General features: G+C 41.4%; 1 protein-coding gene across 4 annotated transcripts in view; it reads left to right on the forward strand.

Moving 5' to 3' along the window:
* Positions 1-27703, forward strand: part of PHF21B (PHD finger protein 21B) — a 154503-nt gene that overhangs the window by 60014 nt on the left and 66786 nt on the right. The window lies entirely within an intron of this gene.

Genomic DNA, 27703 nt, shown 5'->3' on the forward strand with positions numbered 1-27703 from the left:
TGAGTGTGAAGGACTAATTTCTTAGCATGCCTAGAGACATAAGTAAGCATTAAATTCTTCATGCACCTAAAAGCCTAAAATGAAAAAAAAAGGGGTGGGGGAGAAAGGTTGCAAATGGAAAGTGAAGGTTTTTGTTTCCATCCGCGTTGCAATAGAAGTAAAAATTAGCAATAATCACAATATCCCCAAGATGTTTAAATATATTTACATTTTAACATTTTCACACTATGACTGTAATGCAACAATGACATTTCATCATTATTGGCATAACAGCTGCCTGGGGAAAACTATCATGTAAACAAACCACTGTTTGTTAGCTTTATTGTTGCATGCATGCTGTTCATTAGCAAATGAAAACTTTATTCAGAGCAATTACTTCTTTACTTTCTGGGAGCAGTAATACCGACAATTAGTGTTGCATTTTGCAGCTTGCACTTGTCTCTGCAGCCAGGCCTACACACAAATAGTACTGGTTGAAATAAATTGGCTTCTAAATCAATTTAATAAACTCATTGCAATCCTGTTGTGCAGACATTCTTTAAACTGAATGAAGCTAACAGGATATTAGCTATTCTTAAACCAGTCTATGTGTTCTCGCTTGGAAGTTGCTCCAATACAACCAAATTCAATTAGAAATCAGTTTAGTTAAATAGGTATCATTTCTGCGTGTGTAGACCAGGCTAACATTCATCATAAACTACTGGAAGTATCTGTTGATCTAGTCAGCATGCATGACCACAGGTTCATGCTTGTTAGGATGAACCAGGATCAGAGGCAAGAATTACAGGTGAGAAGTTTCTGTGACATAACTGATCAAAAGAGAATAGACTGAGCATTGACAGGTGTAAGTCAGTGTATCAGTGGAGTTGTACTGATTTATTCAAGTTGAGGGCAGTAGCAAGGGGCTGCTCTAAGTATCCTTAAATGCTGAATATGTGATTCTATTCTCTGATAACTTGTCTGACTTCATACAAATCAAATCTTATACCCTTACTTTGCCATGGCTACAGATGTGTCTACCCCATCTGAGGGTAAAAAGAGCAAGTACAAGAGATCTGTGTTTCTTGTTCTTGATTTTGAGGTGTTCATGTGAAAATATGCTGAAGGGGAAGTGAGTCCTTAGGTCTTCAGAAATTCAATGTTCAAATAAAATGTCATTATACAAACAGTCTGGCAGCAATGTTTTGCATCATCAACCAATGAAGAGCAGGGTCAGATATCTATTGTTGGGTAGCCACCACTCAAAAGTAGAAATTATACAGCAGGATATGAAAGCCTCCTTTCCAAACCTTCATTTCGTAGGAAGATGAATACTTTGCCAGACACTTCATAGCATTCTCTGGTTTTTTTTTTAATTAAAACAGTTATTGACCCTTATTTTATTTGATAACAAGAAATGTGAATCTACATGCCAGTAGTCTGAAATAAGAAGCCAGTAATACTTTCTTCATGAAAGTGATGCAATTAATGCAATTGAAGTGGCCACTTATTTCTGTCACTTAGGAGAACAATTAACAAATAATTGTGTTTTTTACTGATTTCATTATGGAGCATGTATTTAATTATAGCACAGGTGGACCTGGCTGCAAAAGTATGATCAACATTTATGAGTCCAGTCATTCAGACCAAGGCAAGTTCTTAATGGCAGTCAGGAGTTTCTAATTTAAAAAAAGAGTAGAGTGTTTGGAAATAGTGTTTTCATTGGGTCCCTGTTTGCTAAAAAGCCCTTGTCTTTGAGAATGTGTACAGAATCCTGCCTATCACTGATACCACAGCTGAGCTTTACCTCACTTTCGGCGTGTTAGGGCCTTGGTTTGTTGTGATACTTGAACAAGGCTTGCTATGGATAAAAACCCCAAGTTTTATAGTGCAGCCTTGAGTCCACTGCCAATATGGACCTGATGGGCTTGCCAGGATGTTAAGAGTTTAACTTCTAACTTCTTATGGCCTTGCTTACAGCACAACTGGTCCTTTTTACATTAGAAACAAAACCCAAAAGAGGCACTTAGACTTCCCTGCAACTTTATGCTCTTTGGCAGGAAAACTTACAGATCCATAGATTCTGTTGTGAGTTTTTCCTCAAAAGCAGCTTGTCACCATATAAAAAAAGTAAAGTGTTCTTTTAATGAAAAAGGTAGACAGTTAATACATATATTCTCCTTCAGATCTTTTGTCTCGTATTTGGAAGAGGGTTTTTTTTCTCTGTTGGGAGGAAAGTCTTTTTAAGAAAGAACTAATTTAGCATTAAATGCATTTAATGTCAAGTCTTAATAGAATGAGTAAATCATCATCTAATACAATAATATCTTAGGCTAGATAGAAAAATTGTTGGAACATGAAGTAAGCATTGATATAGTGAAATCCCAGCAGAGCACATCTAACATGAAAACCTGACTAATAAAATTCCTAGTTTGGCTAATAATTTTTCAAAGGATTAATACTACAGTTAGTGTGTGGAGCCTTCCACTGTTAGCACCATGAATTATTGGAACTCTGAAAACACATTGTAAATAAGTTATAAATGTGAGTGTGTTCACAAGGATCTTTATGTTTCCTTTCATTACAATGAAAAATTTCATATAATTAAGAACCCGACTTCTACTGCCAAAGAGGAATAATGGTTAAAGGTGGATATGAAAAATGATGCTGAATGTGTAAACATGGAAACATACTTTGAGATAAATCTTACTTCTAAATCTACCCTGTCAGCCACCCTCTGAATTCATATTGCACGAAGAGGATATATCAAATGCTGCATCCATCTCCCTGGAAAGCAGAGAATATAATGTACAAGCAACCCCAAACCTCACCAGCTATTACAATTTCTTCTGAAGGCTTGTAGTTCACACTGTCTTAGGCAAGTGCATTGTCTGTCAGGCTTTTTGAATGCCTCATAATAAAAGTGCCAGCTGCCAACAAGCCTCTCCTCCCCCTCCTCAGCACACAGCCTTTATAGCTGCTAGCTCAGGCTTTATTAAATATTCCAATTTAACCAGCAGATAATTAACATGGCTAAGTTTTGAAAGTCTGACAGTGGGAATCAAAGAGGTCAGCATGTGCTGCTGTGTTTTTAGCTCCAAACATGAAGAATTGAGTGTAGCCATGGAGCCTCTCAAAGACAGGGCAATGTAGCCACACTTTTCAGGCAGCAAGGAGCAAGTAGGGAAAACAGCTTTAAAATCATGCAAGATATTTTACTTTTTTAAATGGCTGTGCAAGTATTGCTTCAGTTGTCATTTTGAACATCTGAAGTAAAAGATCCTCCAGTGGTATTGCTTTGCTTATAGCTATTATGGGCAGTAGATTTACATGATCTTATTTTGGCTGAAGAAAACACTCCTTTTCCATGCTCATTTGTCTTTCCGGTGATGTTAATAGGAACTGTGTTGTTATGCATGTGAATGAGAATGGCACTGTTGTAATTCACACACTCGTGTCCCCAACTAGAGTCCAAAATAATTTCTGATTTGGCATAACAGTAGAAAAATCAGCTTTCACTCATTAGCCTTCCTAACTTAAGGCAGGGAAAACACAGATATTTAAAGATCCCTTCAGATCTATATGTAAATAACTGTAAACTCAGTCAAAAAGAAGTTGGAGTGAATTTCCATTTTCTTCTTCTGTTCCTTTGCCTTAGTTAAGATACATTGGCAGAATTTATCCCACCTGAGATTTATTAAAATTATAGAATCACAGAATATCCTGAGCTGGAAGCGACCCATCAAAACCATTGAGTCCAGCTCCTGGCCCAGCCCAGGACATCCCAACAACCTCACCCTGTGCCTGAGAGCTTTGTCCAAATGCTCCTGGAACTCTGGCAGCCTTGGAGCTGTGACCATTCCCTGGGGAGCCTGGGCAGTGCCCAACACTCTCTGGGGAAAGAATCTTTCCTGATATCCAGGCTAAACCTCCCCTGACCCAGCTCCAGCCATTCACTTAACTTTTTGTAGAAGAGTTTTGTAATTCCCAAATCAGAGTCTTTGAGTGAAACAGTCTTTTTAAATTATCCTTAGTTCAATAATGTTTTCTGCTGGATATAGGTTTTCCGGATCCATTTTCTATAGCGTATTTCATATAAATCACCTTCTCAGTAGTCTTGGCTCAGTTCCTGCCTCTGACACCGACTTTTTCTACTAGGTTGGAAGACACATGTATGGCTCCACAGTGCCAAATCCTGCTTGATCCCAGTAGCTATCCAGGACACGTTTTGTCAAGGATATACACCTCAGTCTGTGCATTGTCTCTGCTGATATTCCCAAGCCCAGTTCTCTGTGTCATCTGCAGAAGTAACATTTGTAGTAATATCTGGGTACTTTACAAAGGAAGAGGTGTGATGTAATTCATTAGTGCTTCAGGAATTCTTTGGGATTCTGGGAAGAAATGAGCATCATTAGGACTCAGTTTATTACTGGTGCCTTACGGTGACCAGTGCTTCCACTTCTCCGTGGAAACGAATATAACTAGGTCAGTGGCTTTCAGCATGACCTGAGGGGTCTGGGAGAGGTAACAAAAGGCTCAGAAGGTCTGAGGAAGTCATATTATTGCTGTGCTCAAATTTATAGTCCTGGTATTCGCAGTTGCATGGGAAAATTTGAGGACTGTACAAACAGGAAAAACTCTGTTGCTTTGAATTAAGGTTTTAAAGAGCGTGTAGTGGTATTGCAGGCACCGTTAGTTAAAAGAAAAGTTTGTTTTATACAAAGGGCTGCTTTACACCCCTCTGTAAATGATCAAAGGGGTCTCCAAACCCTATTAAAAGACGGTTACATTGCAATTCAAGCCTCTTTTCATTATCAAAGCAAATTCCATCCAATTTCAGTCCAAAGCCGCCACGGGTGAGTTTTGGGAGCTTCCTGAGAGCCAGGAGGCTCAGTCTTCAGTGAGATTTCTTAAGGATGAGATGGGAATTCTCCGAGCCAATCCAAGTGGCACCTGGGTAAGCAATAGACTTTGCAACAGACTTTACTGCACAGAGCCCTGCTGCTTTACTGCCGTGCTTATTGCCTCCAGGCATGTCTCACTGGGTTTTTGTGTGCCTGGGTCCTTGGCACAGGCAGAACAAAGAGTGACATGAAGTGGGAAAAGAGAGAAGGAAGAGGAATATATCAGGGGAAGACAATGCAGTATAAATGTTGAACAGCAGTGTCCATGTGACTCCTTAGTAACAATTGGAGGACAAAATCCCAAAAATCCACCTGGCATAATAGGCAGCCCAAGTGCCAGTGAAAATCAAGCTCGTTTGGAAGGTGATATGTTAGTGTTATGTGTGAATAATGATTCAAAACTTCTGTGTACTTCTTCTTTGTGTTCTTTGTGCTCCTTTTGTTTGCTTGAACTGGAATATGTTATATTATACACCTGCAAAAATAAATGTTATAACTTACAGGCAGAGGAAAGAAATGGGATAGGGGACAGAAAGGACACCAGTAGACAATATTATAATTATTATAATTATAATTATTATAATTATTATTTAGAGAATAAGAAATATGGAATTTGGATATATTCCCTGTTTATATCAAGAATTTTGAAGTGTAAGTTTTGTCCCTCTGATATTTCTTTACAGATGGGAATAGTAAAGCGGTCTGAATCTTGAAGTAACAATATTGTAATCTTGAAGTCACAATATTGCTTCTAGAAAACAAGACCAATAAAACTGAGAAATCCAAGGTCAACCCAAAGAATACCTAAAGCTTATTTTAGTTACAGAGATGCTCAATTAGAGCATGTCAAAACAGCCTTACCTTCTCCCTCCCATTCAGTAATTGTATATTAACAGGGTGCTTGAGGACAAATGAGATTTCCCAGACTGCTATTTTCTCCTAGGTTTTCCTCCTTCAACAGAGGTCTGTTTTCGAGTCTTCTGGACTGAGCTTTCTTTCTTGGGCTGCAAGATAAGTTATTCCTGAAGGCAGCACCCCTAGTTAGTCCAGGATGAGGCCCCAGGAGTGACTCATGTAAAGCTGCTTTAGTGACTGAATGTGCAATTCCAGGGTTGGAAACCACTTCAGCAAGGACTGAGGCAGGGTCAGGACAAGAGAGTAGGGATGTTTTTATCCAGTATTCCCTGTCCCCAGAGGTGGCTGGGTCACCTTGAGTTCTACAGGTGGGGAGTAGAAGTGGCAGCATTGCTCCTAAGGCGTCCTGCAGCACAGAGGCACTGTCGAAGCTCTCAGTTCCTGCCGTCAAAGGACCAGGCATTTCTCTCTTGTTGACAATGGAGGACTTGGCCAGTTCCTTCCCACAAGTTCTCTTCTTTCCTCTTTGAAGGATGATCTCGTTGTGTGCCCTCTCAGGGCTGCCTTTGATCAGTGCTGTGTACAGTGAGATGCATGAGTGTGCACTGAGTAGATGTTACACCTGCCACTCACCGCAGCGTTCTGACCTTAATAATTTTGGCTCTCCAAATCCACAACCCAGCACTGACAAATTAAAAACATTTTTCCTCTTGGCAGGCTGTATTTTACTCATGTGAAGTATAATTTTCTGCTGTTCCTCTTCCCTACTGTAGAGGTTTTCAGCTTTGTAGATTTAAAAACTAGTCATGGTGTGCCTTTTTTCAGAGAGATGTGGAGATGTAGTGAAAGGAGCTTGCCAAGGCAAAAAAGGAGCAAAATTACCTGGCCTGTTTGTTCTAGAAGGAACATTAACAATTCACTAAGACAAATTTAGCCATGGATTAACTGTGTAATAATTTGAAAATTCTTCCTGCAGTTAGACTCTATTGATTTATGCCAGAATTATATTGCATTTCCCTTACTGCATTTTTATACCATAAGGCTTTACTGTCACAAATTCCAAAAGTACTTTATGCTTTCTGTTCCATATGACTTCACTGTCTGTTGGGTTTGGGAGCACCAAAAAGCTGGTGTGAGTGTCTCTTGAGTGGTATGCAGACCACTCCAAAGGCTGGTAAAAAGCAGGGAGCTCAGGGATGGGGAGAGTGACTTATTTATTTCTTATTTATTTTAGTGGAACTCTACTCTCTATGCTCGCTCTTTCTTTCTCTCTCTCTCTCTCTCTCTCTCTCTCTCTTTTTCTGTCCTCCAGCTCAGGTTCTTTGTTGTGTGATCAGAAAATCTCAGTATTTTCAGGGAGCTGCCTATGTGAACCCCAAATTAGTTCTCAAGTGTCCCCCACTAGTAGAAAGCCTTGAATTTAACTTGAAATGTATTATCAGCCTACTCAGACCTATTGTTGCCCTCCAGTTTTGTTATTCCAGTTTATTAACATTTGAAGGCCTGACAGGAATGCAGTGAGGAAACAGAGTGCCTTTAATGTGGTGACTCAGATGCAGACACAGCAGGCAGAGCTTCAGGAGATTAGAAATGGTAATACTTGTAATTAGAAATTCTGCAGTTGAGTAATGTTAGTTAGGAACTCGCAAGCAGAATTTAAGAACTCAGATTAATCTATATGTTGTGAAAATAATTATGCCGAGCCAAGTGTTTCCCCATCAGGCTATCTGGGATCAGTCCCTTGGATGGATCTTCATTTTGAACTCCAGCAATGCAGACACGGACTGTGAGGCATCAGCGAGCCAGGTGTAGGTGTGACACCAAATGCAGTGTGTAACTGCTCTCCTCCACAATTGTAAGGGACACACAACTTACCAACTTTGGGTTTGTGGGGGTGCGTTTCCACAATCAGCCCATCCTTGTAATCCATGATCAAAATGCTGCAGGATTGAAAAAACACTGGGCTGGGCAGAGGAAAGTTTTACAAATGAATACCCTTTTTTTTTTTTTTTTTTTTCCCAGCAGACTTGTAAATTCCATCACAATTACATAAGTATGTTTTAATTTTCTTCAGTGCTGAGTGCATGTATTTCCTATCCCCATCTCCAGGAGAGTTGTGGGCATTGAACACCTTGTTTACTATATCTCTCTTAGGGAATTTGTCATTGTAAAAAGCAGTAAACATCAATTTTTTAAGGATCACAAAAGCATTTATCTTTTAACTTGCTTTAGAAGTACTGAATGCTTACAATTTTTTCCCCTCTGGTTCAGTTCTCCTTCTGCTCTTGGAAGGTACTTAGCAAGTAAGGGTTCCCTGTGCCTCGGAGTGGCTTGCTCCCTGATGGCTTTTTTCTTCACCTGTATCTGCAATTTCTCTGGTTCTGGCAGCTCCACAATATGTTCACGCTGCACGTACTTCTCAGGCTAATTTTCTGAACTCCAGCTTTTACACCAGCTTGCTTTCTTTCTGGGGAGACAAGACGGAAATAGACAGCCCCTGAACCAACTCCTTCAGTCAATCCTCTGCAGAAACTGTGAGGACAAGCTGATTTTCTCAGTCCTGGGCCATACATCACCTACAGTCAAACCACTTTGGGTGGAACCATCAAGATGTATTTCTTGCCTGCAGGTGGGAAGACATAAAAAAGTACTTTTAGCACCTACCCCAAGGTGCTGTGTGGCAGAGCAATCCCATGACAGAGCTGAGAGTTCTCCACAGACGTCTCCTGCATCAACACGCACAGCAAATGATTCTGTACATTTTTGCATTTAGAAATCAAGGGCTTCTTAAGACACAACAATTTAAAAAAAGGCTGCTGCACAAGATCACCCCCAAAAAGCAGCCTTTCTAGAACGTGGGAGATCAGGGATACCAGTTCAGAAGCAGAGGTGAAAAAGGTGATGGATTTACTTTAATGAGCATTAAAAAAGCATCAGTACACCTGTTAGGAATGTCTGGATATACTAGAATGGATTGGAGCCTTCCTCTCAGCTGGAGTGAGATGACAGCCCAAGGTCCCTGGGACCCAACATCGTTGTGCTTCTGTTTCTTTATTTGCATAAAGAATGTATTTTGAGCTGAAAACTGTACTGGAATAGATCCAGAACGCTGGGTTATATCCTTGTTTCACTTCCACTGTAGATCATTATATTTTTAATGCTATAATTTACATAATTAGAAATATTGATTCCATTACAAATGAAGCAATTTAACTGTAACTGTGCCAAGAGGCCAAAAAGTAATCAATCTGTTGTTACCTTGCACGCATGAGTGAATTGTGATCCAGAGTCAGCAGGGGGTTTTTTTCATTCTTGGGTTTGGATCAGTTGCCGCTAATTTAGTATTGTCCCCCAGCTCATGTACTTTTTTGATTACTTGGTGTCAAAGTGCTGCTAAAAGGCATAAAATGAGGGTGTTAGAATAGTCTCCGATAGTGTCATTAAAGGAACACAGCACACTTAAATTGTGAAACAATTTCCAGTTCTAGTGCAGGTTTCTCCAGTGGGAGATCAGATAGTGAGATTTAAGTGTGAGTATAATCTGGGCCCTGGAGCATGGAGCAAAGTGACATTCTGCATGAGATGAGAAAATTAGAGGTTACATTAATTTTTGTCTAAATAAGGCTGAAAAGGGAAGTCTTTGTATTGCATCATTTGCAAAACACACTGTCTCGCTAGGTGCATGTTTCTGAAACAATTAACTTGAATAATGCACACAGGAAATCTTGGTCTCTTGAGTGGAAGGAACAGATTCAAGTCTAGAGCTGAAAAAAAAATCCACAAGGAATCTTTTAATCAGTGTATCAATTACTGAGTTTTCTGTTTGTACCTCTAGCGCAGTGGTGTGATTGTTTTTTTCTCTCGTAAAGCTTTAGGAAAGTTCCTCAATGACATTTTTATGTAGTATTTGAAAAGAGTGGAAGACTCACCCACTGCAGCTCTTGTCTCCCTGGAGAAAATGCCCAATGAATTCATTCAGGTAGAGGGAAAACCAAAGTGTTTCTTTCAGGAGAACTGAAACTGTAAAAGTAATCTTTAACTATGTTTCACATAGTAAGGTTTGGTTTTTTTTTCTTACTTAGCTACAATTATGAAGCTGATTTTCAGTTTACTACAGATTTCTTAGTAAAACATGTTGTTCTTTCTAAAAATACAGGCTTGGAGAAAAACAGAATGTTTGGTCCCACTTGGCCGAGAGTTGGCTTCATGCACAGCTCCTGCTACTTATGTAACTTCTGTGAGAGCTGTTTGAAACTGGTTACATTGTTGGATTCATGGCTCAACAAAAGTTTAGTGGGGACTCTTAAAGGAGCTCGTGCCTTTTCATGGGGTGAAGCTTAAAATAATGGATGAATGCTGAAGGAGGAAGGCAAAGGGCATGTGTGTGACTGCCCAGACACTGCAGCTGCTTTTGCAAAACTCTTGCACGTGAACTTGGTATTTTTCTTGTCCTGACATTTGGAGGCTGCTTTCCCCCCTTTCCCTCCCCTTTGTCACTAACATTTTCATGAATGGATGGCCAAGGAGAGATTTAAAAGAGCAGAGGGACGCTCTGTCATTCTTTAAAATCAATCCTTTTAGTCAGATACACTAGCAGGAGTATCCAAAGGAAGACTGGGAAGAATAATGACGTACTGCACTTCCTATTTTTTTGCCCGTTGTTTTCCTGAATTGGAATATTTTTATGATTCAAATATGCAGTCCAGTTTCAAAACACTGTAGAAGATCTGAATTGGAAATAACACATACATTGGGCCCTTTAGAAAAGGGGTAGCCTGGCAAAGAAGAAAGTCAAGAGTTTGCTTATCCTCTACTTTTTTATGATCTTCTAATGGAGACATACATAGAAATATGAAACTTTTCCTCCACGAGTCTCACTGGTTTATTCCACAGATCCAAACATTTTACTTCCAGAAGAATAAGCTAAGGGGAAAAAAAAGTTTTTATTTGAAGACCGAGTTTTTGTTTGCTTTCAGTTTCCTTTCATATGAATGCCATTTAAAGTGCTTGAGTAAGAAATTAATATCAGAAAAATCAGCTGAAGACAAGCTGAGGAAACATTTGTTGAGGAACTGGCGCAGTTATTTCCTAATTACTGAAATGATGCTTAACATGTCAAGCTCCATTGTACAAATTGCTTGTAATACAGTAAAATAATAAGTACTTAAAATAATAAAAAAGCAATCCCTATCGTAGTACACATCAGTCAAGTGGTTCATTTATGGTTCATTTATGGTTCATTTATTTATACATACATACACCTAAGTATATCAAAATTTGTGTGGTCTCACGTATGTGTGTGTAGTTATCTCCTTGATTTCATTGTTGGTGTCTGTTGCATCTTGTGTACACCTGTATAAGTAAATAAGGACGTAAATTTAAGTTGTCCCAGATAACTGGAGTGCTTACCAGTGCAGACAAATCTTTTGTATCCAGGAGAGACGTATGAGAAACATGATGCAAACTTTTTTCACCCTTTCCCATGAATTTCTATTCTTTCACTTTCTGGAAGTCATTTTACCTCACAGGTATGTAGTGATGTTTGATGTGGCTACATCAGAAAAGCACAGCAGGTGCTGACAACTGTAGCACCCTGTGGCTACAGTGATCATCGTGTCCAGGGAGGTACAGCTCCCGGCAGGGAAACAGATGAAACAAGTTTCTGTTTTGTTAAGCACGAGAGTCCATTTTATATCCCCCACCCCCCGAGCTGGGGAGGGAGAAGAAGGTGAGGATAAAGGACACTTCTAGTTTGGTCTTGCTGAACTTACTATTTTTCAATTCCACTCTCTGTCCCCATTTGATGAATTTAGTAATGTGAGATGTCCCTCCTGATGTCTGGCTTTCTTTGCCAAGTTTTCAGAGTAAGGACCACAGTTAGAAGTCATAGGAATAATCTCAGGAGATCCACAGATCCTATCCAGAGCAGAGACTAGACTATTAAATTATCCACTCTGCTTTAATTTATTTTGTACTTGTCCAGTTTTTTTTGTGGGGTGTTTTTGGGTTTTTTTTTTTGGTTCTGTTTTGGTTTGGTTTTTTTCTGAAAAGAGAACATGTCATTCAACCCAAAACCTCCCTGTGCTATTTGTTAACTGATTCAGCACGTCTCATAAAGCCTGGTCTTGTACACTGAGACTGACAATTCAGCACTGAAGCTGTTTTCTTTAGAACAGTGCTTGGAGGGCTCCCAACAGAAGCAAGTGCAGCCACTTTCCCTGATTTTATAGTTCAGGAGTTGATACTGGTTTTGATAAGCACGAAGCTGAGAAGGAAAATCTAGAACCCAAAATAATATTAAACCAGATGTCATGAGACTTTCACTCCTCCACCCTGATTCCAGCGTCCAGATACCTTTTCAGATGGGATGTTGTGAGAGATCTGGTCTGATTCACTGCATTCCAGACCCCCAAATCTGATTTGATGCTCAGAACTTAACAGCTGGACTCAGGCTTCCCCGAGGTCTTTTCCAACCTTACTGATTCTATGATTCTGTGGCATAGGGGCACTTCAGTCCCAGCAATTGTCCCTGGTGGCCAAAAGACACACAGAAAAAGATTCCTGAAGTTCCGTCCCCTGAAAGGACAACACTGAATGCTAAAATTCACCAGTATACTCACATAATTTAAGATTATTGATTAATGTAGTCTAGAGCCTTTGAAATGGATATAGTGAGGAGAAAAGAGAGAGCTTGGAAATCATTATCAGTCTGCTGTACGCAGTCATCATTAACTGCTATTAAAAAAAAAAACCCAAACAAAACAAAATATAGGGGAATTTAATGTGACTTGAAGCTGTCTGACAGACAGTGCTCATATTTCTTATTGATCTGCATTTATGTGCAAAGTGTATTGCTTTCAAATATTTCATTACAGCCCAATCATTAAGACAGAAAGAGCTACATGGATGCCATCAAGGGCACTTACTAAATGTGTGTTTGGGTATGCTTGTGTTAGCAATGGGCCATAAATAAAATAAAATAAAATAAAATAAAATAAAATACAGGATCAAACCAGGTACTTTCTTATGCAGTGTCTCCAAGTTCCCTGTTGTGGATGTTATTGTTTTCTTGGAGAGGAATTTTAAAAACTGTTGGGTATTATTTCTGAGCTCTGCTGCAGTTAGCAAAGTCCTGTAAAGCATAAAATCTGGCAATATTATATCTCTGTAAACAAAAGGTCATTACTGTCTATGTTTTCTTTTACTGTTACAGTTTTGTTCAAACAAACAAACAAAACCTCCTCAAGTAAATAACTGTACCTCTGTGTTACTCTGAGCTGCTGGTGCAGTGCTGTGTGGGTGTCTCACAGCAGAGAGGTGATTTAAACTGAGGGGGTTTTTTAATCACATAATGTAAGTATTTTATAACAGCACTAACACATTATTGTCTGTATTAAGCGCTATAAGAAAACTTGGGCCCAGAGTCACTTAGGACTTTGGCATTTCAGATGCCATCAGTGTGGATCCAGAACACGGTGTCCTTGGCATAAGCTGACGAACATTGCCAAGGTAGTCTCCAAAATCACGAGCAGCGGATGAGTATTGAACCTCAGGAGGTGCAAAATTGGCTTCAGTGCGCTTAATTCACCTGAATATTCACATTTACACCCAGTCCTTAACCCTTGTGCAGAGTTCTTCAAACATGGGTGTGGTAATGAGGTCTCAGAGGAACACGGGTGCCTTGTCACTGCTGGCAGGAATTGAAGTTCTGGCCTGGTTTGATACACAAACGTTAGAAGCTTGGAAAGCTTGTGACTCACCAAGAATGAGTAAGGGCTGAAGTGTGAGCTTTGAACAGCAGCATAAGGTAAAATGGTGCTGGAAAAAATTATTTTCGTTGCCCGGTTTGAGTTTATAGGATATAAATGGAGCACCGCCAACCCTAGCAGGGACATTGTGTGTCATAAAATGCTTGACTTTCTTTTTAAAGCCCTAGCTGTAGGAATCATGTGATTGCAAAAATTCTCCATTTTAATTTGTACAAATAATTGAATTTCTAGTGATTATTTCTGGAAGTTTGGCAACACCACTCCTGCACAATTATTAAAGGAGACAAACCCCCACAATTTATTGCTTTTATAAAGTCTCATATTTTAAAGTTGTTTCTGTGATTAGTTGGGGATTCAGCATTTGAGCACGTTACTTTTGTCAATATTCTGAATGTAAATGGTAAAAAGTTTTTTTGAGATTTATTGGTTTTAAATTTTGTTCATTTGTATTCAGTGAACTGTTCAGAAATCTTTGAACAATGACATTACTGGTACTGTTCACAGTGAAGGTTGGCCACTGGGCATGTTTTTTAAATCTTGTTATATTTTGAAATAGAATTTGATTTGGGCATCATAACTGACACCAAAACTGACTGAACTGTGTACAATGAGAGAGAAGGAGGGGACAAATTCTGTGGACCTTGAAAAGACAAGTAAATTTTTGGTTCCCATCCCTCTGGAGAGCCCCAGCTTATTTAAAGGCTGAAGTGAGCTGTGGGACTGCTTAGCTTGTTTTTGACTTCAGAGAGCTGGAAGAAGCATTGAAGGAGTAGGATTTCTCTGTGTAGCAATGAGCCATATGGGGAGTTTGTGTAACATCTCCTTGAGGGGAAAGGAATGAAATACGGTCATGATTCTCTGCTTCTTCTTTGGAAAGTCCCTCATTATAGGACTTCTGCACCTGGAAAAGACTTCACCCTCTGACATGCAGAACCAACCACCTTCGTAATAGCAGATACTCTGTTGCAACACATACACACACAATGCATGGCTCCATGCCAGGCTGTAATTTGTTTTTGTCATCTATCTACTGACTAATGTGACAACCCACACAAGTATTTATTTCCAGAAGGAGGAATGCATAATGAGAGCTGTAGCTCTCCCAAGTTCTGAAAAGCTGTTTAATGAAAAGGAGGGGGAAAGAGCAGCCTCCCACCCTTCCTCCCAAATGACAGGTTTTTCAAAGCCCAAGCACCAAATTCAACAACTTTGAAGTTGGCCTTATACATGTTTTTTTTGCTGCCATTTTCTCTCTGCTGTAGCTTCAGAGAAACTGGTATTTGTTCTTTGTTGGGCTGGGGGTATTTGGGGACTTAAAGTGAGATGTTGCCAGAATGTGAATGGCTGGGAGCAGGGAAAGCGAAAGTCTGGATTGCATGCTGCAGTGCACATGAATGACACATGCTCCTGCACACTCAGCCCACTTTGACTCCCTAAATCTGATTAAAACACAAAAACCCTAGAGCAGGCTATCAGAAATTCTGGCCATGTCAGAGGCCCTTGCAAGCCTGGTTACAGCTGCAGGTGAAACTCCTGAGCAATTCAAGTCACAACAGACTGAAGCCTTTAAGGGTGAGGTGAGGAGATTTAACTCTTTGAAGGGCTGGCCAAAGGGAGCAGAGGATTTGCTGTTTCATGGAAGCCTCATCCCAGAGCGGGATACCTTCTCTGGAAGGTCAGCCTTAACCTGAAAGTAAGTTATTAGTCTCTGATTAGTTGAATGCCACAGTGGTGTTCTATGAGATGTCAGACTAGGTGAACTGCACCATCCTTTGGAGCCTGAGGATGAATCTCAGTTCCCTTCAACTGTCCTGGTGCTGCTCCTGGGTCTTTGCTTGGATGGCAGCTCCTTTCATCTCAGCACAGGTCTGTCGGTGCACTGCTGAACCATCGCATCTGCAGACTGTGGTGTTCCAGGTACCTGGCTGAAATGCTTATGTTCTTTCCATTCACTTCCAGTTATTAGTATCACCTTCATAGGTTTGAAAGCAGAACCAGTGGTAAGAGAGTTTGCAAAGGTATTTAACCAAAGGGCATTGCTTCTTACTGGAAGTTTAACAGTGCCATAGGTGACCTTCCCTCTGACTCAGGTCTTTATTAGAAATAACAGTTCTTTGAATATAGATGAAGTGTAACTGAAATGGGTTTTATTTACACACCATTAGTTAATATAACAAGTTAATTTTATGTGAGGTGATTGTCTCCTGGGAAAATCCCCTGACCTGAATCAAGAATATTTGGCTTCAGTGCACAAAATCCTGAAGGTAAAATATCGATTTCTGGTGGATTCTCTGGCCCTGCTCATTTTTGGCCTAGTATTGAACTGGCATCAATAGAGCAAGCACTGAATTTCCTAGGAACACAAAAAGCTGATTTGGCCCAAGACATGATTTGAAGCTGTCAAAAGTGCTCCCTTATATTCTACCCCAAACTTAGTGCCCGCCGTGGGTATGGAGAAAACCAGAGTCATTATCCCTGTCTTTCAGGAAAGGAACATCTGAGTTAGCAGGCAGCTATTCTGTGTAGCTGGGAAAAAGGTGTAAGTGGCTGGAAGCTAAAGCTGGAAATAAGATGAGGATTTTCAAAATTGAAAGCCATGAACCTAGTAAAATAGTAGGTGCTATTACTTGAGATACTTAAACTGAGGTTTCACTTTGGTTTCAGAATGGCTTCCAAGAAGAAATTATAAACTTCATGCAAGTATTCCTGAATTAAGTTTCCTGAATGGTGCAATATGATCCAGTAGTCACATAATCCTAAAGTTGCCTTAAAACATTTAGTTCTGCTGACAGTCATGTCCTGACCATTCTGTGACAGCCAGCACGATGTGACAGCCGGTGAGATGGAAACCAGTTGTTTGTCCAAAGGAATTTTGCTGTATCCCCTGCATAGATTTTTCTGGTAGACTCGAATTTCTGTGCATGTCTGGTTAAGCAGCCTTGGGCTGGAACTTGATTCACACCTTGTAGCTTGAGGCTCTGCTGGAACTGCCCTACAGATCTGACAGGCTTCCTCCAGCAGTCATTGCAAATGCTTTTTCAGAGGAGCCTGTCCACAGAAAAATGGAACCAGGTTTAGAATGCTTGGGCCGGTCTCCAAGGTAAATGTAAACTGCTTTTCAGGGACAGCAATTCCTCAAGGTGCTAGTGAAGATGTGCAGCCCTCATTTGTTCTTGCCCATGTGTGAAGAAACATAGCAAAAGACCAAGGTAAATACAAATGCTCTCGTAGCATTCTGTTGTTGGAAGTCAGGCATGGTGGCAGTCAGTGGTTAAATACATCCCTTTTCCTGCTGATGCTGTGGAAAGTTTGTAAATGCCCTTGAACAGCTTGTCTTTTTTATAAATAATGTATTTTTCATGGTCGCTTGTGGCTCAGCTGACACATGCCTCTTGATATTTTAATATAACACAATGTAGAGTGATTGTCCTAAAACTCACTTACCTTTTTTTCCTGTACTGTCCTATCAGTTAGTGATATTATCAGCTCCCGTCTTTTCAGTTATTGGCCAGTTGAAAGAAACCAGGCATTGTGAGAACTTTTTTTTTTCAAACTTCAACATGAAAACAGTTTAAAAGTCACTTAAAAAGTATTTCTGTATGAAATTGTAGGAAATTTTGCCAGCGCTTAAAAAGAATCACGAGTGATTTTAAAAAACGGAGATGTCTAATTATAGTTTAGTCACGATGCTACGAGGGTAGATTTCTACTGCCATGAGTCAACTTTTGCTTGTTCTTGCGCTCTTTGCCAGGACACTGAGTTTGTCCAGGTCGTTTTCCTTTGTCTCCTGCATAGTTGTAAAAATCCTTGCTGATAAGGTCACATCCAGGCTTCAGCATGAGCAGCCTTAACAGTGTCAGCCTCCTTCCTAGCCAAAACTGCTCTTACATTACATTACAGCCTCTCAAGGAAAGGCAGAACTTTCCATGGCAGGAGGACTTCTGTGCAAGGCTGTGCCAAAATGACTCTGCGTGTTGCCAGTGTAGCAAAGAGAGTATGTATTAGGAGCTATTTTTAATTTAAAAACAGGAACAACTAGCAGTCCTGGAAAGGGGGAAGGTGAGGCAGTGTGTGCCTGCTTTGGGCAATGCTGGCTAGTCAGCAGCCTGTTTAGGGATGGCAGGATATTTTGTCAAATGGCAAGCTATGACCATCCTGACTGTGTCTGGGTCCTGAACAGCTGGAGGGAGATGTCTCTATTTAAATGGACTCTTCCTGAGATGAATACACAAACTTTCCTCCTTGTGTCATTCAGACTTAATATTCTTAACATGTTTGAAGCCAAATTAAATGCTAACAGCAGCTATTCAGGAGTTCTCTCTGAACATCAGGAGATGTTCAAGGTCTAAGGCATAAAGGCCTGGGGTAAGGCAAGGTGAGCCCATTTTGTGGTTTAGGAACGTAACTCCTGCAGCTCACTCACCACTCTTACCCCACTATCCTAAAACTGGGATAACTCCCCACTGAGACGTTGCAATTTTATACAAATACACTTTTCAAGATAAAGAACGGTGCACTTGCATGACTAAACATTTCACTGCTCAATTTTCTGGGCTAGAATTCTCCAAATTTCATCACTCAGAAGGGATATTTAATTTAGAGGCCAACATGCCCAGTGGCAGTGAAGATAGACAGACTTCCTCAGAGGAGAGTCCACTGAGCAGGTGGGATAATGTTTCCCTCTGTCCCTTTCCATGTAAAGGCACTCGTAGGACGTTCCCAGGGAGACTGTAGGGCCCCCACAAGGTGAGTGAAGATCCTCATGCTTTGATCCACTTGAGCTAGTTCTGACAACTGACATTGGAGAGAACACCATGGAGCTGGTCTGGCTTGCTTGTATTCAACCTCTATGAAAATTAGAGCAGACAGAAAGTAGCAGAATCATTTGAATACATTCCATTGGATTTCTTCCTGCTCTTACACCAGTCTGAACCAAGACTAATTCTGCTGAAGCTGATAGGTGTTGTGATAGCTGATAGGTCTGCTGTAGGAGAGAAGAATAAAGTTCAGTGAGTAGATAAACTAAAGGAGAAGTATTGGGGGTTAGGATTTCTCCTGTTGTTTCTTTCTCTCCTGGAGTTTTGTCTCATCTGTTGCTAAGAGATGATAACAACTGGTACTAAAGAGACAAAAGAAATGACCAAGGTGAAGGAAGGGTGCAGCTGGCTACTCTCTTACCTGGGGAGTCTTCTCTTTGGAAGGGCGAAGATACTGTGAGATTTTGGCGGGGGCTGAGGGGCTGGGCTTGGCTTCTCTTGGTCTCTCTCACTTTTGACATTGGAGGTGAGACGGGTTGCAGGTACTGTGGGAAAAACTGGCCACTACTGCTGGGTTCAGTCTCCTACATGAGTGAAGCTTTGCTCGCAGCAGCGGCCATTGGACTGGGACCTTATAAACACCTTGCCTCACTAGAAAGGACCCTCACCATCTACTCGGGTGCCTCAGGGGAAAACCCAGGACCCCGAGCCCCTCTGAGGGAGCCTCTCCCGGCCGTGCTCAGGAGCCCGGCTGCCGCTGCCCAGCCCCGCCGCTTCTCTGCCACCGCTCCGGGTTTTTCACCTCACGGTAACCCCACATCCGCTGCCCGCCGGGACACCCCGGCTCCTGCAGCTGCCGCTCAGAGGTCGCTGCTGCAGCCCACGTCGCCATCCGGAGGGGCCCCGGGCCCGGCTGCCCCGGGGGTTGGTGAGGGCAGCGCCTTTTCCATCCCGCCCGCCATTGCCCACGGGCAGAGAGGCCACAGCGCCCCCTGCAGCCGCGGGGAGTCACTGCGCCCCTGCCCGGCCGGGAGCCGGCAGCGCCCCCGCTGGCCGTGAGCGGAACTGCACCGCGGGGGAAAGCGCCCGCGGCCCAGAGAGGCCGGGACTGGGTTTGCGTTCTGTGTGTTTGCCTTGTTACACACACCCCAGTAAAGAACTGTTATTCCTTTTCCCAGACCTTTGCCTGAAAGCCCCTTAATTCCAAAGTCATAATAATTTGGAGGGAAAGGGATCATATTCTCCATTCCAAGGGAGGTTCCCACCTTCCTTGGCAGACATCTGTATTTCAAACCAAGAAGTTGCTTCTGATTCTGTGGCCCAGAAGTGCCCTGAGCTGGAGCTGCGCCAGTTATAGATCTGCAGTTACTGAATTCAGCAAATGGGGAACTAGAGAGGCATAAATCTTGGAAGATGAGTAAATACCTCAAAAACTGAAGGCCTGTTTTTATCTCCTTGGCCCAACAGCCATCTTGCTCTAAGAGTGGACACCTCAGCTCCCCTTTATGCCAGCAGCGAGGCCCATCTGGACATGTACATGTGCCGGTCTAAAACACTTGGGTTGAGTTTGGTTTTCCTCAGACCTAGAGTTGCTTTTGGAACAGCATAAGGGCTACACAGCCAGCTCTGAAGTCATGTGTGTCAGCATCAAAAGCCTGTGTTTCCTCCCTCACCATATTCCAGTTGCTCCAGACTGGACTTGTCCTGTTTTCTGCAGCTTATGCATAGATGGCACTGCAAGTCCTTATGCTCACAGACTACGTAGTAACCGGCAAACTGTCTTAGGAAATTGATCACATGTCTTGGAGCGCATCAAAAAACAATAAACCAAATCTCTCAGCTGAGAACATTTGTGCCCTGTTTCAACATATGCACCATCTTCTGTTCATCCACACTATCCCCAGATAAACAATCAACTAATAAACTTCTATCATGTTGTAGACTGGAAATGCTAATAAGCCCCAAAGTGCAATGATGTTAATGGATGATACTGATATAACGAGTAGCAGGAGATTCAGTCATGCTTGCTGGTAAAATACTTAGGAGCTTTATTTTCATTCCAGCTTGGAAAAGTTTCCATTTACAGATTGCTTAGCCCATTTATAGACTTAGCTACTGCTGAATTCAGCAGTCTTTTTCTCTTGCTGTTTTGTCTACCTTCACATTAAGAAAGCATCTCTGATGCTGTAGTTACTTCTTCCTGAAACTTTTAGTTAAGAAAACTGAATGCATCTGTCTTTACCACAGCACTGCATTCTAGCCCAGACTGCTTTTGGTTTTTGGAAAGAATGCTGTCAAGAAATATGATATTTCAAATACCTTTCTTTCAATATACTGTTTCTCCCTTGCCCTCTCTCTCCCTCTGCATTTGACTGATTTATTTTTTAATAATTTCTGTTGAGTTGCTTTTTTGATGACTCCTATTCCTGTGATTTATTTCTTATTCATCGTGTCAGCAAAAGACTGGGAGTAGTGTTGGGTGGGTGGATGTGCCTGTGTGGGGATGTTAGTGTCTATTTAGCTGAGATGTGAACCTGTAGTGCATTAGCTCTTTTGGTGAAGGTTGTTTGTAGGAAGAAATCATTATGAGAATTATTAAGTATAAAAATATAATAATTTTTGTAATAAAGGGATTTATTTTCCTTGAAATAGCTGTTGAATGTACAGAACATATTCCCTGACAAGCTATAAATGCTTTAAGGCAGGTCAGATTTTAGATCTAAATGACTTGACAGAGACCTATAATCTTCTGAGGGTTGAGAGGGTAATTTATTCATTGTGTCCATGCAGCCTTTAGCCTCTCTGCTGAGTCTGCATATTATCATTGGCAGCAGTCTGCTGGAAAAGAACACGTTTCCATACAGGCTGCTTGACACACAAGTGGAAGAAGTGAGTGTTGGTTACTACTAGAAGTACTGTTGCTAAACTTGTTGGCCCAGCAGTGAAAGGCACAGTGGCTCTGTACTCGTTCCCTTTGGCCAAAGTGCATTGTCCTCAGAGCTCTTGCGTACGTTTTTTTCCTTTAATCCCTTCTTTTGTGTTTCCCACTTTCCTCACAATTTGTTGTGGAATTGCCAAGCATGTGCCCGTTGCTGCCCCAACACCGTGCCAGCACTCTCCTGGAATGGCATTTTTCCATCTTCCTCCCTGGTGCTTCCTTCTACCACTTAGGCCCTGTTGCTTTTGCAGCAAAGTTGTGAAGTGGGAAATTCATCGGTATTAAAAACTAGGGTTTTTTCCCTTTGACAGGTTAGCTTTTAATTAATAGTGCTACTGGTTTATTGCACAGCTGTCTGAATGCTGGTGGAGTCACGTTAGTCAGTGTGTCACAGGAGGAGGATTAAGGGACAAGGAGACGGCTTCCCTTGGAAGAACTGGGAATTCATATTGGCATGCTGTGTTCTGTAAAACATGACCTGTTTCCCTCACCTCCCGGAGAGGGCCATCATTACTAAACTTTATTTTGCTTTTCCACAATTCCTTTTAAAGGTTTTGATCCTTTAGGAAAATAAAATAAAATAAAATAAAATAAAATAAAATAAAATAAAATAAAATAAAATAAAATAAAATAAAATAAAATAAAATAAAATAAAATCAGAGAAAAACAGGAGTGAAATTATAGGGGGCTGGCTGTAGTCACAGTATCTATAGAGAAGATGTGTCGAGAGCTACTTGTTCCACACTGTGTGTTGTTAACAGCTCTTGCTCAGCTGGAATCCACTGGAATGAGCAAACTTGATGCTGCCACTTATTTGTCCCATTCTTTTTCTAAATCATGTCGTTGCAGTACACAAAATTGCAGTCCAATCTTATTCCAAGTTGGGAGTTACACCACAGATGATTTTGGAACTTGAACAAGGACTTTCTTTTTCATTACTGCCTATGACTTGTCCTGTGTTTGAACTCAAATCGTTGGGGGTGGCTGTGTGGACCTGCCACCTAATCCTTGCCTTGTGCTCTGAAGGGTGTTCCACTCTTGCAGAAGAAAAGGTTAACTCAAATGGGAGTGTAAAAAAAAAAAATTGTCTGCACTACAGAACTGGAGAGCTAGAGCATGACCACCTTGCCGTTTTTTGTACTCAGCGTCTTTGCAAAATGACTTTTATCAGAAGAAAAGCTGTTGGCTGGGATAAATGTTCCAGGCAAAAGATCTGGTTGACTGATGAAGGTTGGTATTTGAGTGCTTGTGATGTTTTGCACTCAATGGGAAATGTTTATTCTGATTCTGGAATGTAAAAAAGTTCGGGGGAAAGTTTGCTGAAGCTTCTGTTGATTGCTCCTCACCTTTCTTTTGTGTCTTTGAATCCTTTCTGAGTACATACAGAGATCAGTGCACTCTGCAGCTCCCTGTAGAGTTCTCATGGCTAAAGTATCCAAGTGTTTGCCCCAGCAACAGCAAAAAACTCAACATACAAATGTCTTTCTTTCTTCTGTCACTGTTCATGGGAGTAGTTTAGAAATTAGTTCAGACACAACTGAAGACTAGGGACTAAATTTTGCAGATAATTTCCATTTTATGGAAATGTGTATTAAATAATCATCTCTATCTTGATGCGTGAAGGCAATGGCAATGTGGTGTGTCATTGCCTTCTCCTAAGCCATTGTGCTCCTCTTCTGTTGTTGTTTTGAAGTGGGCCCAGTCTGTTCTATCTCATTCTCTCTTCTACATTCCATTTTATTTACTGTCATTGGCACAATCTCTGTTATTTATTGCTTGTTACTTTCTCTTTGGCCTCTACAATAATGATTGTGTACTGTCTTACTTTCAAGGATCCACACAGTCCTACATTATCACCTCTTTTATCTCTTTAATATTCTTTCCCAACACTGCTGTATACCTTTCTTTCCCTTTAAGCATTGTCTTATCATTTGCATTTCCATTAAGTTAGAGTGAAAGCATATAATTCCCTTGTTTGTTAAATTTACACAGTATTTTCTACATCTGCTAATGTGTTTGTACAGTTCAGTCATTCTAAATAGTTTTTTCATGCATTCTCAGAAGTCTCATTAACAGAAAGATATTACATGCTGTATCCTCCTCTTATTTTGACTGATCAATTATCTGTATCTAGTCAAGTGGTATTCCTTGGGATTCTCAAACTAAGTTGGCTTTTGATTCTTCACATCTGTGTACTCACACAGCATTCTTAGTCATGAGGGGTGAGGACTTGGGAGGGGAAGTTAATTTTTTTAAAAATCTGTCTAAACCACCCATGTCCCTGGAGGAACTAGGCCATTCTATGCCCCCAATATATACTTAAAAAAAAAAAAAAATTAATGTATTGAATAGTGGTCTGAGCAAAGATAGAGGGCTTGGAGTTCCCAATTTTCAGTTTCTCCCACTTCAGTAGGAGGTGATATTTGATCAGGCAATATTCATTCAGCCAGGTTTTGAACATTACCTAATGTTTTTGGTAAGACAGTATTTGATAACCTGGCTGCTTGAAAGGCAGAAACCCCCTGCAGTACTGTTGCTGCCTGAGTGCTGTGGCAGCCTGCACAGTCAGCCCTCAGGTTGGATAAAGAGAGCAAGGTGATCATTCCAGTTATGTTTTTTGATACTCCACATGGCAAATGAAGTGGTGCAACTGAGGGAGAAATTAAATGGGGAGTGAAAGTGCTCTCTCAATAACTGAAGTTTTGTGTTCATGATGTGGAGGTTCAGTTTCCAGCTTTTACTTGATCCATCATGTGAATGTGTTTCCCTGACTTCAGTTTTAGCTCCTGCAACTTCCTTCCACGTGTATGCTCAGAGTTCCTACCTCTGGAAGGGCTTCACTGGATCACAGGGATTTCTTTGAATGATGTACAGATGCTCAGACATCCTGGGAAAGGACAGAGAAAATCATTGGGACTGTCATCCTCTATATATTGTGTATGAGAAAGTAGGAAGTCTTGAGATGGAAGTCCATTGTCAACTCATCCTTCTGCGTCCTTTACTTCTGCAGACACCTGCACAACCGTTCATCATCCTCATTCCATAGTTTGTAATAAACAGTTTTATTTTATGATGCAGCAGGAGAATGTCTCAGAGGTTTTCTACTTCAACTATTTTCTCTCCATTGACAGCAGGACAGCAAGAGTGCTGTTGTGAGGAATTTGTATGTCACTTCTGCCATTCCTTCCAGCTTCTTTGAACTCTTTTCTTCTTCAGACCTGTAGCACCTCTCTTTAGAGGTGCAGTTACCTGTTGTGTGTTTCCCGTCTCTGGTCATGGGCTTTACTACACTTTTTGCTCTGTAGATTGCTTTTTATGGAACCTGTGGAAAGGAAAATACATGAAATTAAGTTTCTGCCCTCTATATAGTTCTTTTCGTGGCCAAGTCCCCTGCATACACCCAGGAAAATGTTTGGACTTGTGAAGTCTCATCTTTATCTCCACCAGGTTTTCTTTGGAGGACATGAGAAAATATTTCAGGCGAGGTTAGATAAGGGCAATAGTTCACTACCTTTGATTTGACAGCCATAATCCTGTGGGATTAGGATAAAATCATATGATTTAACTTGTCTTTCAAATATAAATAAACAGCATTTAATGGATGTTAACATGCTCATTTTCACAAATACCTCAACAAGGAGAACATGTTATCACGTTGGGAAACTGAGGCAAAGGGATTTAGCTAGATCTTGAAAGACAGCTCTGATTCCTCTTCAGTCCTGGTGTGCTTAGCCAGAAGCAGACTCAGAGGCTGGGGTAGAAGGACCCTGCTCTTTGTGCTGCCAAGCCACAGGGTTTTTCATTAGTAAAGTGTGCTAACAGCTGGTGGCTTTTGCAAAAAACCTGCTCATAAAGTTGCCTTTGTCTTCTGAACCAAGTTCACTCTTCAGGTTCCATGACAAAATCAGCTTCCCTCATATACTGACATTGCCTTGCCAAAAAGGGTGGGATTGCCCTGGGCTCGGGGGCAGGAGCATGGGGTGTCTGTTCCTCTGGCTGCTGCTGCCCTTGTGTCCTTGTTGCAGCGGTCCATGAGGACACAAGAGCCTGGACTTGGAATGAGGAGGTGCCTGGTTGTAAGCACTCAGTTGGGCTCTTTTATTTCCCCTCCTGCTTTGTTTTTTGTCACCAAAACTGTACTTGGGAGTGATGGAGAATTGAAAAGTTGCTCCGAGCAGTTTCACGTGTACCGTGCGAGCATGCCTGAAAAACGCTGATCACTTCAGAGTCATCCTAAAAGCTCGTGCTGTTGGGATGAAATACGTATATGTAGAATTGCTGCAGAAATGTCTACACCAGGTCTGGAGAGAGGGCAGGGATTTTTTTTTTTTTTCCTTTTCTTTGCAATTTATCCAGAATGTCTGATGGGAATACTTTAGCGCTGAAGATCTGCCTTCCCTTGGGGGAAACGCAACCATTTAACTTCTATCTTCTTTCCGTGTATACTGAGGAACTGATGGTTTGATCCCATGGCAAGTCTGTATCTGTTCGCAGTTACATTTGCTTGTTTCAGGAGGGTTCTGTGTTATCTAGGAAGAAAAAGGGGGGGGGGGGGGGGGATGGATTTGGCTTGGTTTGCTGTACTGTGGGTTCTGCCTGCCACTCCGAGGAAGATGTGCATTTCCAAATTTGATTTTAAGCTGGGCTGAAGGAGGGAGAAATCAAAGTAATGATTTTCAGCTTGGGGTGGGGGTTGGGTTGGGACTGGTGGGAGGAATGGGGGACAGGGAATGTGGGTTAGGAGGCAGCAGCTTTGGAACTGGATAAAATAAATTACGCTAATTTATTGTTAGTTTTTCTGCTTGCATGCGGTTGCGTCTCTTTTTGCAGTGCTTGGTCATAGAAAGCAGTGCCTTTTTAAGCAAAAATGAGAAGCCCCTGAGTTCCAGATACATAGAATACAAACTTAAATGGCATTTATGGAGAGGAGAAGAAAAGAGGCAGAGTACTGAAACAAAGGGAGGCAGATTATCAAGAAACGTGAGCTTGATGCCATTTAGAAAGGGTCTGGATCCCATGATTTATCTAAAAATGACAAGATGCCACTCTAGAAATGCAAATGTCTGCCCTGCATCTTATAGCTATAATGAATGAGTTTCACACAATGGAAGCATTCAGCTTGTTCTCGGGCACTTGCTCAGTCTCCGTATGCTGGCTGCGTGTTCCTGGCCTTTAATCACCCTGCCTTTGTTTTCTCAAAACTTAAATTAGAAGTACATTAGTGTTTATGTGCTGTACACGCAGCTTGTTTTTGTGTGTTTGTTTGTAGCGAGTTGGTTTTGTGTTTCACCAACAAATGAGCCATATGAATGCAGTCCTCTTGAATGCACGGGATGAAGCAAATCATGAGAAACTGAAGCTGGCAGCAGCAAAAGTGTAAATTTTGAGCTGCTAATGGAAAGCAGGGCTCTGGCTTTGGGGCTGTGGGAGAGCCCGTGTTACACAGCAGGGAACCCTGCTCTGACCTGCCAAGAGAAAGCCTGCGTGCTTTCTGCTTTATTCATAGCGAGATCGAGCCCAAGTTTTCCTCCGTGGTAAGTTTGGGTTTTAAAAAGAAAGAAAAAAAGCGTGTCAGAGCCTTGCAGACCTGCTCCAGAACAGAGTGCCCCCTGTCTAAAGGCTGTCATTACTGGGGGCTTCAGCACAGGCTGTGTCTTACTATTAGCAGCTCATTGTACATTTTAAATTTGGGATTAAGGGAAAGAATTCTTGCCTTGAAGAATTTTTGGGGGAGGAGTTTATCCCACGCACATAATATTTAATTTTTCTGAATGCATACGTGCAGCGTGTGTGTGAGTGGGCACACATGTAACTCTGTTGCAAGTTTTAAAAGCTCTGTTTCTGACAGAAAGCTGGTCTAATTAATAGGAGTAGGAGACAAAATGCCAGCTTGTAGATTTGTTTCCTCGGCAGAAATCAGCTTCCCCCTCCCTGTTACACTGCTCCTTCTTGATCTGATGTAACAAGAAGAGAGAGTCAGCTGTGAATCAAGCGCCTTGTTCTCATTTCCTTGATCATTGGCATGGTTTGAGAGAGGGAAAGGAGAAGGGATTATTTGTGAGGTTATTAAAAAAACCCCAACCCTGCTTCCCCCTCCTCCTCTCCTTCAAGATGCACAGGCATCACCAGAATGTTCCATGATATCAATCTGACTTTTCTCATTAAATAGCATCCTCTTCCTCCCTACTCCGTGTTAGTTAAACAGTGCTGTTTATACTTCACTAAGCAGCTAATTCCAACCTTTTACCAGTGGATTCCCAGTTAGCAATACCATTTAAAACACATTGGTTTTTGCAGTCAGCAAGATGTTTAATGGGTTCCGAAATTAAAGGCTAATTTGCACTTGACTGAATATGTGTATTTCTAACCCCGCTGTTGGAGTATTTGCCAGTTTGGAAAATCTTTTCTCTTTACAAAAATCTGTTAATTCTTTATTGCTGCCCTGTCCTGGAGAGCAGCCACATTGAGAGTCAGGTCACTCACACTGACAAGCTGGGGTGG

This window comes from Chamaea fasciata, unplaced genomic scaffold, assembly GCF_029207755.1.
Source record: "Chamaea fasciata isolate MVZ Bird 193981 ecotype frontalis unplaced genomic scaffold, bChaFas1.0.hap1 SCAF_5, whole genome shotgun sequence".
Lineage (NCBI taxonomy): Eukaryota > Metazoa > Chordata > Aves > Passeriformes > Sylviidae > Chamaea > Chamaea fasciata.